A 13,293-nucleotide genomic window follows, 5' to 3' on the forward strand; every position below is an offset into this window, starting at 1 on the left:
CGAGGAGCGTCAGGCCACATGTCACTACTCAGTCTGACTGAGCGCCTCCAGGAGAGAGGCCCAAGCAAGACGCGCCCCGAGGAGCGTCTTGCCACGTGTCAACACTGGGTCTGATTGAGGGCCTTCTGGAGAGAGGCCCAAGCAAGACGCGCCCCGATGAGCGTCTTGCCACATGTCAACAATGGTTCTTACTGAGGGCCTCCGGGAGAGAAGCCCAAGCAAGACGCGCCCCGAGGAGCTTCTTGCCACATGTCAGCACTCGGTCTGACTGAGCGCCTCCAGGAGAGAGGCCAAAGCAAGACGCCCCAGGAGGAGCGTCTTGACACATATCAACACTGGGTCTGACAGAGGGCCTCCATGAGAGAGGCCCAAGCAAGACGCGCCCCGAGGAGCGTCTTGCCACATGTCACTACTCGGTCTCACTGAGCGCCTCAGGGAGAGAGGTCCAAGCAAGACGTGCCCCGAGGAGCGTCTTTCCACATGTCACTACTCGGTCTGTTTGAGCGCCTCCAGGAGAGAGGCCCAAGCAAGACGTGCCCCGAGGAGCGTCTTGCCACATGTCAACAATGGGTCTGACTGAGGGCCTCCAGGAGAGAAGCCCAAGCAAGACGCGCCCCGAGGAGCGTCTTGCCACATGTCAACACTGGGTCTGACTGAGCGCCTCCAGGAGAGAGGCCCAAGCAAGACACGGCCCGAGGAGCGTCTTGACACATGTCAACACTGGGTCTGACTGAGGGCCTCCATGAGAGAAGCCGAAGCAAGACACGCCCCGAGGAGAGTCTTGCCACATGTCAACACTCGGTCTGACAGAGGGCATCCAGGAGAGAGGCCATAGCAAGACGCGCCCCGAGGAGTGTCTTGCCACATGTCACCACTGGGTCTGACTGAGCGCCTCCGGGAGAGAGGCCCAAGCAAGACGCGCCCCGAGGAGCGTCTTGTCACATGTCAACACTGGGTCTTTCTGAGCGCCTCCAGGAGAGAAGCCCAAGCAAGACACGCCCCGAAGAGTGTCTTGCCACATGTCACCACTGGGTCTGACTGAGCGCCTCCAGGAGAGAGGCCCAAGCAAGACGCGCCCCGAGGAGCGTCTTGTCACATGTCAACACTGGGTCTTTCTGAGCGCCTCCAGGAGAGAAGCCCAAGCAAGACGCGCCCCGAGGAGCGTCTTTCCACATGTCAGCACTCGGTCTGACTGAGCGCCTCCAGGAGAGAGGCCAAAGCAAGACGCGCCCCGAGGAGAGTCTTGCCACATGTCAACAATGGGTATGACTGAGGGCCTCCAGGAGAGAAGCCCAATCAAGACACGCCCCGAGGAGCGTCTTGACACATGTCAACACTGGGTCTGACAGAGGGCCTCCAGGAGAGAGGCCCAAGCAAGACGCGCCCCGAGGAGTGTCTTGCCACATGTCACCACTTGGTCTGACTGAGCGCCTCCAGGAGAGAGGCCCAAGCAAGACGCGCCCCGAGGAGCGTCAGGCCACATGTCACTACTCAGCCTGACTGAGCGCCTCCAGGAGAGAGGCCCAAGTAAGACGCGCCCCGAGGAGCGTCTTGCCACGTGTCAACACTGGGTCTGATTGAGGGCCTTCTGGAGAGAGGCCCAAGCAAGACGCGCCCCGAGGAGCGTGTTGCCACATGTCAACACTGGGTCTGACTGAGCGCCTCCAGGAGAGAGGCCCAAGCAAGACGCGCCCCGAGGAGCGTCTTGTCACATGTCAACACTGGGTCTTTCTGAGCGCCTCCAGGAGAGAAGCCCAAGCAAGACGCGCCCCGAGGAGCGTCTTTCCACATGTCAGCACTCGGTCTGACTGAGCGCCTCCAGGAAAGAGGCCAAAGCAAGACACGCCCCGAGGAGTGTCTTGCCACATGTCACCACTTGGTCTGACTGAGCGCCTCCAGGAGAGAGGCCAACGCAACACGCGCCCCGAGAAGCGTCAGGCCACATGTCACTACTCAGTCTGACTGAACGCCTCCAGGAGAGAGGCCCAAGTAAGACGCGCCCCGAGGAGCGTCTTGCCACGTGTCAACACTGGGTCTGATTGAGGGCCTTCTGGAGAGAGGCCCAAGCAAGACGCGCCCCGAGGAGCGTGTTGCCACATGTCAACACTGGGTCTGACTGAGGGCCTCCAGGAGAGAGGCCCAAATAAGACGCGCCCCGAGGAGCGTCTTGCCACATGTCAGCACTCAGTCTGACTGAGCGCCTCCAGGAGAGAGGCCCAAGCAAGACGCGCCCAGAGGAGCGTCTTGCCACATGTCAACACTGGGTCAGACTGAGCGCCTCCAGGGGAGAGGCCCAAGCAAGACGCGCCCCGAGGAGCGTCTTGCCACATGTCAACACTGGGTCTGACTGAGCGCCTCCAGGAGAGAGGCCCAAGCAAGACGCGCCCCGAGGAGCGTCTTGCCACATGTGAACACTGGGTCTGACTGAGCACCTCCAGGAGAGAGGCCCAAGCAAGACGCGCCCAGAGGAGCGTCTTGCAACATGTCAGCACTCGGTCTGACTGAGCGCCTCCAGGAGAGAGGCCCAAGCAAGACGCGCCCCGAGGAGGGTCTTGACACATGTCTCCTCTGGGTCTGACTGAGCGCCTCCAGGAGAGAGGCCCAAGCAAGACGTGCCCCGACGAGCATCTTGCCACATGTCAACACTGGGTCTGACTGAGTGCCTCCATGAGAGAAGCCCCAGCAAGACGCGCCCCGAGGAGCGTCTTGCCACATGTCAACACTGGGTCTGACTGAGCACCTCCAGGAGAGAGGCCCAAGCAAGACGCGCCCCGAGGAGCGTCTTGCCACATGTCAACACTGGGTCTGACTGAGCGCCTCCAGGAGAGAGGCCCGAGGAGAATCTTGCCACATGTGACCTCTGGGTCTGACTGAGCGCCTCCAGGAGAGAGGCGCAAGCAAGAAACGCCCGAGGAGCGTCTTGACACATGTCAACACTGGGTTTGACTGAGCGCCTCCAGGAGAGAGGCCCCAGCAAGACGCGCCCCGAGGAGCGTCTTGCCACATGTCAGCACTCGGTCTGACTGAGCGCCTCCAGGAGAGAGGCCCAAGCAAGAAGCGCCCCGAGGAGCTTCTTGCCACATGTCAACAATGGGTCTGACTGAGGGCCTCCAGCAGAGAAGCCCAAGCAAGACGCACCCCGAGGAGCGTCTTGCCACATGTCAACACTGTGTCTGACTGAGTGCCTCCATGAGAGAAGCCCCAGCAAGACGCGCCCCGAGGAGCGTCTTGCCACATTTCACTACTCGGTCTGACTGAGCGCCTCCAGGAGAGAGACCCAAGCAAGACGTGCCCCGAGGAGCGTCTTGCCACATGTCAACAATGGGTCTGACTGAGGGCCGCCAGGAGAGAGGCCCAAGCAAGAAGCGCCCCGAGGAGCGTCTTGCCACATGTCAACACTGGGTCTGACTGAGCGCCTCCAGGAGAGAGGCCCAAGCAAGACACGCCCCGAGGAGCGTCTTGACACATGTCAACACTGGGTCTGAATGAGGGCCTCCATGACAGAAGCCCAAGCAAGACGCGCCCCGCGGAGAGTCTTGCCACATGTCACCACTGGGTCTGACAGAGGGCATCCATGAGAGAGGTCCAAGCAACACGCTCCCCGAGGAGCATCTTGCCACATGTCAACACTGGGTCTGACTGAGTGCCTCCATGAGAGAAGCCCCAGCAAGATGCGCCCCGAGGAGCGTCTTGCCACATGTCAACACTGGGTCTGACCGAGGGCCTCCAGGAGAGAAGCCCAAGCAAGAAGCGCCCCGAGGAGCGTCTTGCCACATGTCATCACTGGGTCTGACTGAGCGCCTCCAGGAGAGAGGCCCAAGCAAGACGCGCCCCGAGGAGGGTTTTGACACATGTCTCCTCTGGGTCTGACTGAGCGCCTCCAGGAGAGAGGCCCAAGCAAGACGTGCCCCGACGAGCATCTTGCCACATGTCAACACTGGGTCTGACTGAGTGCCTCCATGAGAGAAGCCCCAGCAAGACGCGCCCCGAGGAGCGTCTTGCCACATGTCAACACTGGGTCTGACTGAGCACCTCCAGGAGAGAGGCCCAAGCAAGACGCGCCCCGAGGAGCGTCCTGCCACATTTCAACACTGGGTCTGACTGACCGCCTCCAGGAGAGAGGCCCGAGGAGCGTCTTGCCACATGTCACCTCTGGGTCTGACTGAGCGCCTCCAGGAGAGAGGCGCAAGCAAGAAACGCCCGAGGAGCGTCTTGACACATGTCAACACTGGGTTTGACTGAGCGCCTCCAGGAGAGAGGCCCCAGCAAGACGCGCCCCGAGGAGCGTCTTGCCACATGTCAGCACTCGGTCTGACTGAGCGCCTCCAGGAGAGAGGCCCAAGCAAGAAGCGCCCCGTGGAGCTTCTTGCCACATGTCAACAATGGGTCTGACTGAGGGCCTCCAGGAGAGAAGCCCAAGCAAGACGCGCCCCGAGGAGCGTCTTGCCACATGTCAACACTGGGTCTGACTGAGTGCCTCCATGAGAGAAGCCCCAGCAAGACGTGCCCCGAGGAGCGTCTTGCCACATGTCAACAATGGGTCTGACTGAGGGCCTCCAGGAGAGAAGCCCAAGCGAGAAGCGCCCCGAGGAGCGTCTTGCCACATGTCAACACTGGGTCTGACTGAGCGCCTCCAGGAGAGAGGCCCAAGCAAGACATGCCCCGAGGAGCGTCTTGACACATGTCAACACTGGGTCTGACTGAGGGCCTCCATGAGAGAAGCCCAAGCAAGACGCGCCCCGAGGAGAGTCTTGCCACATGTCAACACTGGGTCTGACAGAGGGCATCCAGGAGAGAGGTCCAAGCAACACGCGCCCCGAGGAGCATCTTGCCACATGTCAACACTGGGTCTGACTGAGTGCCTCCATGAGAGAAGCCCCAGCAAGACGCGCCCCGAGGAGCGTCTTGACACATGTCAACACTGGGTCTGACTGAGGGCCTCCAAGAGAGAAGCCCAAGCAAGACACGCCCCGAGGAGCGTCTTGACACATGTCAACACTGGGTCTGACTGAGGGCCTCCATGAGAGAAGCCGAAGCAAGACACGCCCCGAGGAGAGTCTTGCCACATGTCAACACTCGGTCTGACAGAGGGCATCCAGGAGAGAGGCCCAAGCAATACGCGCCCCGAGGAGCGTCTTGCCACATGTCACCACTGGGTCTGACTGAGCGCCTCCAGGAGAGAGGCCCAACCAAGATGCGCCCTGAGGAGCGTCTTGCCACATGCCAACACTGGGTCTGACAGAGGGCCTCCAGGAGAGAGGCCCAAGCAAGACGCGCCCCGAGGAGTGTCTTGCCACATGTCACCACTGGGTCTGACTGAGCGCCTCCAGGAGAGAGGCCCAAGCAAGACGCGCCCCGAGGAGCGTCTTGTCACATGTCAACACTGGGTCTTTCTGAGCGCCTCCAGGAGAGAAGCCCAAGCAAGACGCGCCCCGAGGAGCGTCTTTCCACATGTCAGCACTCGGTCTGACTGAGCGCCTCCAGGAGAGAGGCCAAAGCAAGACGCGCCCCGAGGAGAGTCTTGCCACATGTCAACAATGGGTATGACTGAGGGCCTCCAGGAGAGAAGCCCAATCAAGACACGCCCTGAGGAGCGTCTTGACACATGTCAACACTGGGTCTGACAGAGGGCCTCCAGGAGAGAGGCCCAAGCAAGACGCGCCCCGAGGAGTGTCTTGCCACATGTCACCACTTGGTCTGACTGAGCGCCTCCAGGAGAGAGGCCCAAGCAACACGCGCCCCGAGGAGCGTCAGGCCACATGTCACTACTCAGTCTGACTGAGCGCCTCCAGGAGAGAGGCCCAAGTAAGACGCGCCCCGAGGAGCGTCTTGCCACGTGTCAACACTGGGTCTGATTGAGGGCCTTCTGGAGAGAGGCCCAAGCAAGATGCGCCCCGAGGAGCGTGTTGCCACATGTTAACACTGGGTCTGACTGAGCGCCTCCAGGAGAGAGGCCCAAGCAAGACGCGCCCCGAGGAGCGTCTTGTCACATGTCAACACTGGGTCTTTCTGAGCACCTCCAGGAGAGAAGCCCAAGCAAGACGCGCCCCGAGGAGCGTCTTTCCACATGTCAGCACTCGGTCTGACTGAGCGCCTCCAGGAGAGAGGCCAAAGCAAGACGCGCCCCGAGGAGAGTCTTGCCACATGTCAACAATGGGTATGACTGAGGGCCTCCAGGAGAGAAGCCCAAGCAAGACACGCCCCGAGGAGCGTCTTGACACATGTCAACACTGGGTCTGACAGACGGCCTCCAGGAGAGAGGCCCAAGCAACACGCGCACCGAGAAGCGTCAGGCCACATGTCACTACTCAGTCTGACTGAGCGCCTCCAGGAGAGAGGCCCAAGTAAGACGCGCCCCGAGGAGCGTCTTGCCACGTGTCAACACTGGGTCTGATTGAGGGCCTTCTGGAGAGAGGCCCAAGCAAGACGCGCCCCGAGGAGCGTGTTGCCACATGTCAACACTGGGTCTGACTGAGGGCCCCCAGGAGAGAGGCCCAAATAAGACGCGCCCCGAGGAGCGTCTTGCCACATGTCAACACTGGGTCTGACTGAGGGCCTCCAGGAGAGAAGCCCAAGCAAGATGCGCCCCGAGGAGCGTCTTGCCACATGTCAGCACTCAGTCTGACTGAGTGCCTCCAGGAGAGAGGCCCAAGCAAGACGCGCCCCGAGGAGTGTCTTGCCACATGTCAACACTGGGTCTGACTGAGCGCCTCCAGGAGAGAGGCCCAAGCAAGACGTGCCCCGACGAGCATCTTGCCACATGTCAACACTGGGTCTGACTGAGTGCCTCCATGAGAGAAGCCCAAGCAAGACGCGCCCCGAGGAGTGTCTTGCCACATGTCAACACTGGGTCTGACTGAGCACCTCCAGGAGAGAGGACCAAGCAAGACGCGCCCCGAGGAGCGTCTTGCCACATGTCAACACTGGGTCTGACTGAGCGCCTCCAGGAGAGAGGCCCGAGGAGCGTCTTGCCACATGTCACCTCTGGGTCTGACTGAGCGCCTCCAGGAGAGAGGCGCAAGCAAGAAACGCCCGAGGAGCGTCTTGACACATGTCAACACTGGGTTTGACTGAGCGCCTCCAGGAGAGAGGCCCCAGCAAGACGCGCCCCGAGGAGCGTCTTGCCACATGTCAGCACTCGGTCTGACTGAGCGCCTCCAGGAGAGAGGCCCAAGCAAGAAGCGCCCCGAGGAGCTTCTTGCCACATGTCAACAATGGGTCTGACTGAGGGCCTCCAGGAGAGAAGCCCAAGCAAGAAGCGCCCGGAGGAGCGTCTTGCCACATGTCAACACTGGGTCTGACCGAGCGCCTCCAGGAGAGAGGCCCAAGCAAGACATGCCCCGAGGAGCGTCTTGACACATGTCAACACTGGGTCTGACTGAGGGCCTCCATGAGAGAAGCCCAAGCAAGATGCGCCCCGAGGAGAGTCTTGCCACATGTCAACACTGGGTCTGACAGAGGGCATCCAGGAGAGAGGTCCAAGCAACACGCCTCCCGAGGAGCATCTTGCCACATGTCAACACTGGGTCTGACTGAGTGCCTCCATGAGAGAAGCCCCAGCAAGACGCGCCCCGAGGAGCGTCTTGCCACATGTCACTACTCGGTCTGACTGAGCGCCTCCAGGAGAGAGACCCAAGCAAGACGTGCCCCGAGGAGCGTCTTGCCACATGTCAACAATGGGTCTGACTGAGGGCCTCCAGGAGAGAAGCCCAAGCAAGAAGCGCCCCGAGGAGCGTCTTGCCACATGTCAACACTGGGTCTGACTGAGCGCCTCCAGGAGAGAGGCCCAAGCAAGACACGCCACGAGGAGCGTCTTGACACATGTCAACACTGGGTCTGACTGAGGGCCTCCATGAGAGAAGCCCAAGCAAGACGCGCCCCGAGGAGAGTCTTGCCACATGTCAACACTGGGTCTGACAGAGGGCATCCAGGAGAGAGGCCCAAGCAATACGCGCCCCGAGGAGCGTTTTGCCACGTGTCAACACTGGGTCTGACTTAGCGCCTCCAGGAGAGAGGCCCAAGCAAGATGCGCCCCGAGGAGCGTCTTGCCACGTGTCACCACTGGGTCTGACTGAGCTCCTCCAGGAGAGAGGCCCATGCAAGACGCGCCCAGAGGAGCGTCTTGCCACGTGTCACCACTGGGTCTGATTGAGCACCTCCAGGAGAGAGGCCCCAGCAAGACGCGCCCCGAGGAGCGTCTTGCCTTATGTCAGCACTCGGTCTGACTGAGCGCCTCCAGGAGAGAGGCCCAAGCAAGACGGGCCCCGAGGAGCGTCTTGCCACATGTCAACAATGGGTCTGACTGAGGGCCTCCAGGAGAGAGGCCCAAGCAAGACGCGCCCCGAGGAGCGACTTTCCACATGTCAGCAGTCGGTCTGACTGAGCGCCTCCAGGAGAGAGGCCATAGCAAGACGCGCCCCGAGGAGAGTCTTGCCACATGTCAACAATGGGTATGACTGAGGGCCTCCAGGAGAGAAGCCCAAGCAACACACGCCCCGAGGAGCGTCTTGACACATGTCAACACTGGGTCTGACAGAGGGCCTTCAGGAGAGAGGCCCAAGCAAGACGAGCCCCGAGGAGTGTCTTGCCACATGTCACCACTTGGTCTGACTGAGCGCCTCCAGGAGAGAGGCCCAAGCAACACGCGCCCCGAGGAGCGTCAGGCCACATGTCACTACTCAGTCTGACTGAGCGCCTCCAGGAGAGAGGCCCAAGTAAGACGCGCCCCGAGGAGCGTCTTGCCATGTGTCAACACTGGGTCTGATTGAGGGCCTTCTGGAGAGAGGCCCAAGCAAGACGTGCCCCGAGAAGCGTCTTGCCACATGTCAACAATGGGTCTGACTGAGTGCCTCCATGAGAGAAGCCCAAGCAAGACGCGCCCCGAGGAGCGTCTTGCCACATGTCAACACTGGGTCTGACTGAGCACCTCCAGGAGAGAGGCCCAAGCAAGACGCGCCCCGAGGAGCGTCTTGCCACATGTCATCACTGGGTCTGACTGAGCGCCTCCAGGAGAGAGGCCCGAGGAGCGTCTTGCTACATGTCACCTCTGGGTCTGACTGAGCGCCTCCAGGAGAGAGGCGCAAGCAAGAAACGCCCGAGGAGCGTCTTGACACATGTCAACACTGGGTTTGACTGAGCGCCTCCAGGAGAGAGGCCCCAGCAAGACGCGCCCCGAGGAGCGTCTTGCCACATGTCAGCACTCGGTCTGACTGAGCGCCTCCAGGAGAGAGGCCCAAGCAAGACGCGCCCCGAGGAGAGTCCTGCCACATGCCAACACTGGGTCTGACAGAGGGCATCCAGGAGAGAGGTCCAATCAACACGCCTCCCGAGGAGCATCTTGCCACATGTCAACACTGGGTCTGACTGAGTGCCTCCATGAGAGAAGCCCCAGCAAGACGCGCCCCGAGGAGCGTCTTGCCACATGTCACTACTCGGTCTGACTGAGCGCCTCCAGGAGAGAGACCCAAGCAAGACGTGCCCCGAGGAGCGTCTTGCCACATGTCAACAATGGGTCTGACTGAGGGCCTCCAGGAGAGAAGCCCAAGCAAGAAGCGCCCCGAGGAGCGTCTTGCCACATGTCAACACTGGGTCTGACTGAGCGCCTCCAGGAGAGAGGCCCAAGCAAGACACGCCCCGAGGAGCGTCTTGACACATGTCAACACTGGGTCTGACTGAGGGCCTCCATGAGAGAAGCCCAAGCAAGACGCGCCCCGAGGAGAGTCTTGCCACATGTCAACACTGGGTCTGACAGAGGGCATCCAGGAGAGAGGCCCAAGCAATACGCGCCCCGAGGAGCGTTTTGCCACGTGTCAACACTGGGTCTGACTTAGCGCCTCCAGGAGAGAGGCCCAAGCAAGATGCGCCCCGAGGAGCGTCTTGCCACGTGTCACCACTGGGTCTGACTGAGCTCCTCCAGGAGAGAGGCCCAAGCAAGACGCGCCCAGTGGAGCGTCTTGCCACGTGTCACCACTGGGTCTGATTGAGCACCTCCAGGAGAGAGGCCCCAGCAAGACGCGCCCCGAGGAGCGTCTTGCCTGATGTGTGCACTCGGTCTGACTGAGCGCCTCCAGAAGAGAGGCCCAAGCAAGACGCGCCCCGAGGAGCGTCTTGCCACATGTCAACAATGGGTCTGACTGAGGGCCTCCAGGAGAGAGGCCCAAGCAAGATGCGCCCGGAGGAGCGTCTTGCCACATGTCAACACTGGGTCTGACAGAGGGCCTCCAGGAGAGAAGCCCAAGCAAGAAGCGCCCGGAGGAGCGTCTTGCCACATGTCAACACTGGGTCTGACCGAGCGCCTCCAGGAGAGAGGCCCAAGCAAGACATGCCCCGAGGAGCGTCTTGACACATGTCAACACTGGGTCTGACTGAGGGCCTCCATGAGAGAAGCCCAAGCAAGACGCGCCCCGAGGAGAGTCTTGCCACATGTCAACACTGGGTCTGACAGAGGGCATCCAGGAGAGAGGTCCAAGCAACACGCCTCCCGAGGAGCATCTTGCCACATGTCAACACTGGGTCTGACTGAGTGCCTCCATGAGAGAAGCCCCAGCAAGACGCGCCCCGAGGAGAATCTTGCCACATGTCACTACTCGGTCTGACTGAGCGCCTCCAGGAGAGAGACCCAAGCAAGACGTGCCCCGAGGAGCGTCTTGCCACATGTCAACAATGGGTCTGACTGAGGGCCTCCAGGAGAGAAGCCCAAGCAAGAAGCGCCCCGAGGAGCGTCTTGCCACATGTCAACACTGGGTCTGACTGAGCGCCTCCAGGAGAGAGGCCCAAGCAAGACACGCCACGAGGAGCGTCTTGACACATGTCAACACTGGGTCTGACTGAGGGCCTCCATGAGAGAAGCCCAAGCAAGACGCGCCCCGAGGAGAGTCTTGCCACATGTCAACACTGGGTCTGACAGAGGGCATCCAGGAGAGAGGCCCAAGCAATACGCGCCCCGAGGAGCGTTTTGCCACGTGTCAACACTGGGTCTGACTTAGCGCCTCCAGGAGAGAGGCCCAAGCAAGATGCGCCCCGAGGAGCGTCTTGCCACGTGTCACCACTGGGTCTGACTGAGCTCCTCCAGGAGAGAGGCCCATGCAAGACGCGCCCAGAGGAGCGTCTTGCCACGTGTCACCACTGGGTCTGATTGAGCACCTCCAGGAGAGAGGCCCCAGCAAGATGCGCCCCGAGGAGCGTCTTGCCTTATGTCAGCACTCGGTCTGACTGAGCGCCTCCAGGAGACAGGCCCAAGCAAGACGCGCCCCGAGGAGCGTCTTGCCACATGTCAACAATGGGTCTGACTGAGGGCCTCCAGGAGAGAGGCCATAGCAAGACGCGCCCCGAGGAGAGTCTTGCCACATGTCAACAATGGGTATGACTGAGGGCCTCCAGGAGAGAAGCCCAAGCAACACACGCCCCGAGGAGCGTCTTGACACATGTCAACACTGGGTCTGACAGAGGGCCTCCAGGAGAGAGGCCCAAGCAAGACGAGCCCCGAGGAGTGTCTTGCCACGTGTCAACACTGGGTCTGACTTAGCGCCTCCAGGAGAGAGGCCCAAGCAAGATGCGCCCCGAGGAGCGTCTTGCCACGTGTCACCACTGGGTCTGACTGAGCTCCTCCAGGAGAGAGGCCCATGCAAGACGCGCCCAGAGGAGCGTCTTGCCACGTGTCACCACTGGGTCTGATTGAGCACCTCCAGGAGAGAGGCCCCAGCAAGATGCGCCCCGAGGAGCGTCTTGCCTTATGTCAGCACTCGGTCTGACTGAGCGCCTCCAGGAGACAGGCCCAAGCAAGACGCGCCCCGAGGAGCGTCTTGCCACATGTCAACAATGGGTCTGACTGAGGGCCTCCAGGAGAGAGGCCATAGCAAGACGCGCCCCGAGGAGAGTCTTGCCACATGTCAACAATGGGTATGACTGAGGGCCTCCAGGAGAGAAGCCCAAGCAACACACGCCCCGAGGAGCGTCTTGACACATGTCAACACTGGGTCTGACAGAGGGCCTCCAGGAGAGAGGCCCAAGCAAGACGAGCCCCGAGGAGTGTCTTGCCACATGTCACCACTTGGTCTGACTGAGCGCCTCCAGGAGAGAGGCCCAAGCAACACGCGCCCCGAGGAGCGTCAGGCCACATGTCACTACTCAGTCTGACTGAGCGCCTCCAGGAGAGAGGCCCAAGTAAGACGCGCCCCGAGGAGCGTCTTGCCATGTGTCAACACTGGGTCTGATTGAGGGCCTTCTGGAGAGAGGCCCAAGCAAGACTTGCCCCGAGAAGCGTCTTGCCACATGTCAACAATGGGTCTGACTGAGTGCCTCCATGAGAGAAGCCCAAGCAAGACGCGCCCCGAGGAGCGTCTTGCCACATGTCAACACTGGGTCTGACTGAGCACCTCCAGGAGAGAGGCCCAAGCAAGACGCGCCCCGAGGAGCGTCTTGCCACATGTCATCACTGGGTCTGACTGAGCGCCTCCAGGAGAGAGGCCCGAGGAGCGTCTTGCTACATGTCACCTCTGGGTCTGACTGAGCGCCTCCAGGAGAGAGGCGCAAGCAAGAAACGCCCGAGGAGCGTCTTGACACATGTCAACACTGGGTTTGACTGAGCGCCTCCAGGAGAGAGGCCCCAGCAAGACGCGCCCCGAGGAGCGTCTTGCCACATGTCAGCACTCGGTCTGACTGAGCGCCTCCAGGAGAGAGGCCCAAGCAAGACGCGCCCCGAGGAGAGTCCTGCCACATGCCAACACTGGGTCTGACAGAGGGCATCCAGGAGAGAGGTCCAAGCAACACGCCTCCCGAGGAGCATCTTGCCACATGTCAACACTGGGTCTGACTGAGTGCCTCCATGAGAGAAGCCCCAGCAAGACGCGCCCCGAGGAGCGTCTTGCCACATGTCACTACTCGGTCTGACTGAGCGCCTCCAGGAGAGAGACCCAAGCAAGACGTGCCCCGAGGAGCGTCTTGCCACATGTCAACAATGGGTCTGACTGAGGGCCTCCAGGAGAGAAGCCCAAGCAAGAAGCGCCCCGAGGAGCGTCTTGCCACATGTCAACACTGGGTCTGACTGAGCGCCTCAAGGAGAGAGGCCCAAGCAAGACACGCCCCGAGGAGCGTCTTGACACATGTCAACACTGGGTCTGACTGAGGGCCTCCATGAGAGAAGCCCAAGCAAGACGCGCCCCGAGGAGAGTCTTGCCACATGTCAACACTGGGTCTGACAGAGGGCATCCAGGAGAGAGGCCCAAGCAATACGCGCCCCGAGGAGCGTTTTGCCACGTGTCAACACTGGGTCTGACTTAGCGCCTCCAGGAGAGA

Source organism: Nothobranchius furzeri, chromosome 8 (assembly GCF_043380555.1).
Source record: "Nothobranchius furzeri strain GRZ-AD chromosome 8, NfurGRZ-RIMD1, whole genome shotgun sequence".
NCBI lineage: Eukaryota > Metazoa > Chordata > Actinopteri > Cyprinodontiformes > Nothobranchiidae > Nothobranchius > Nothobranchius furzeri.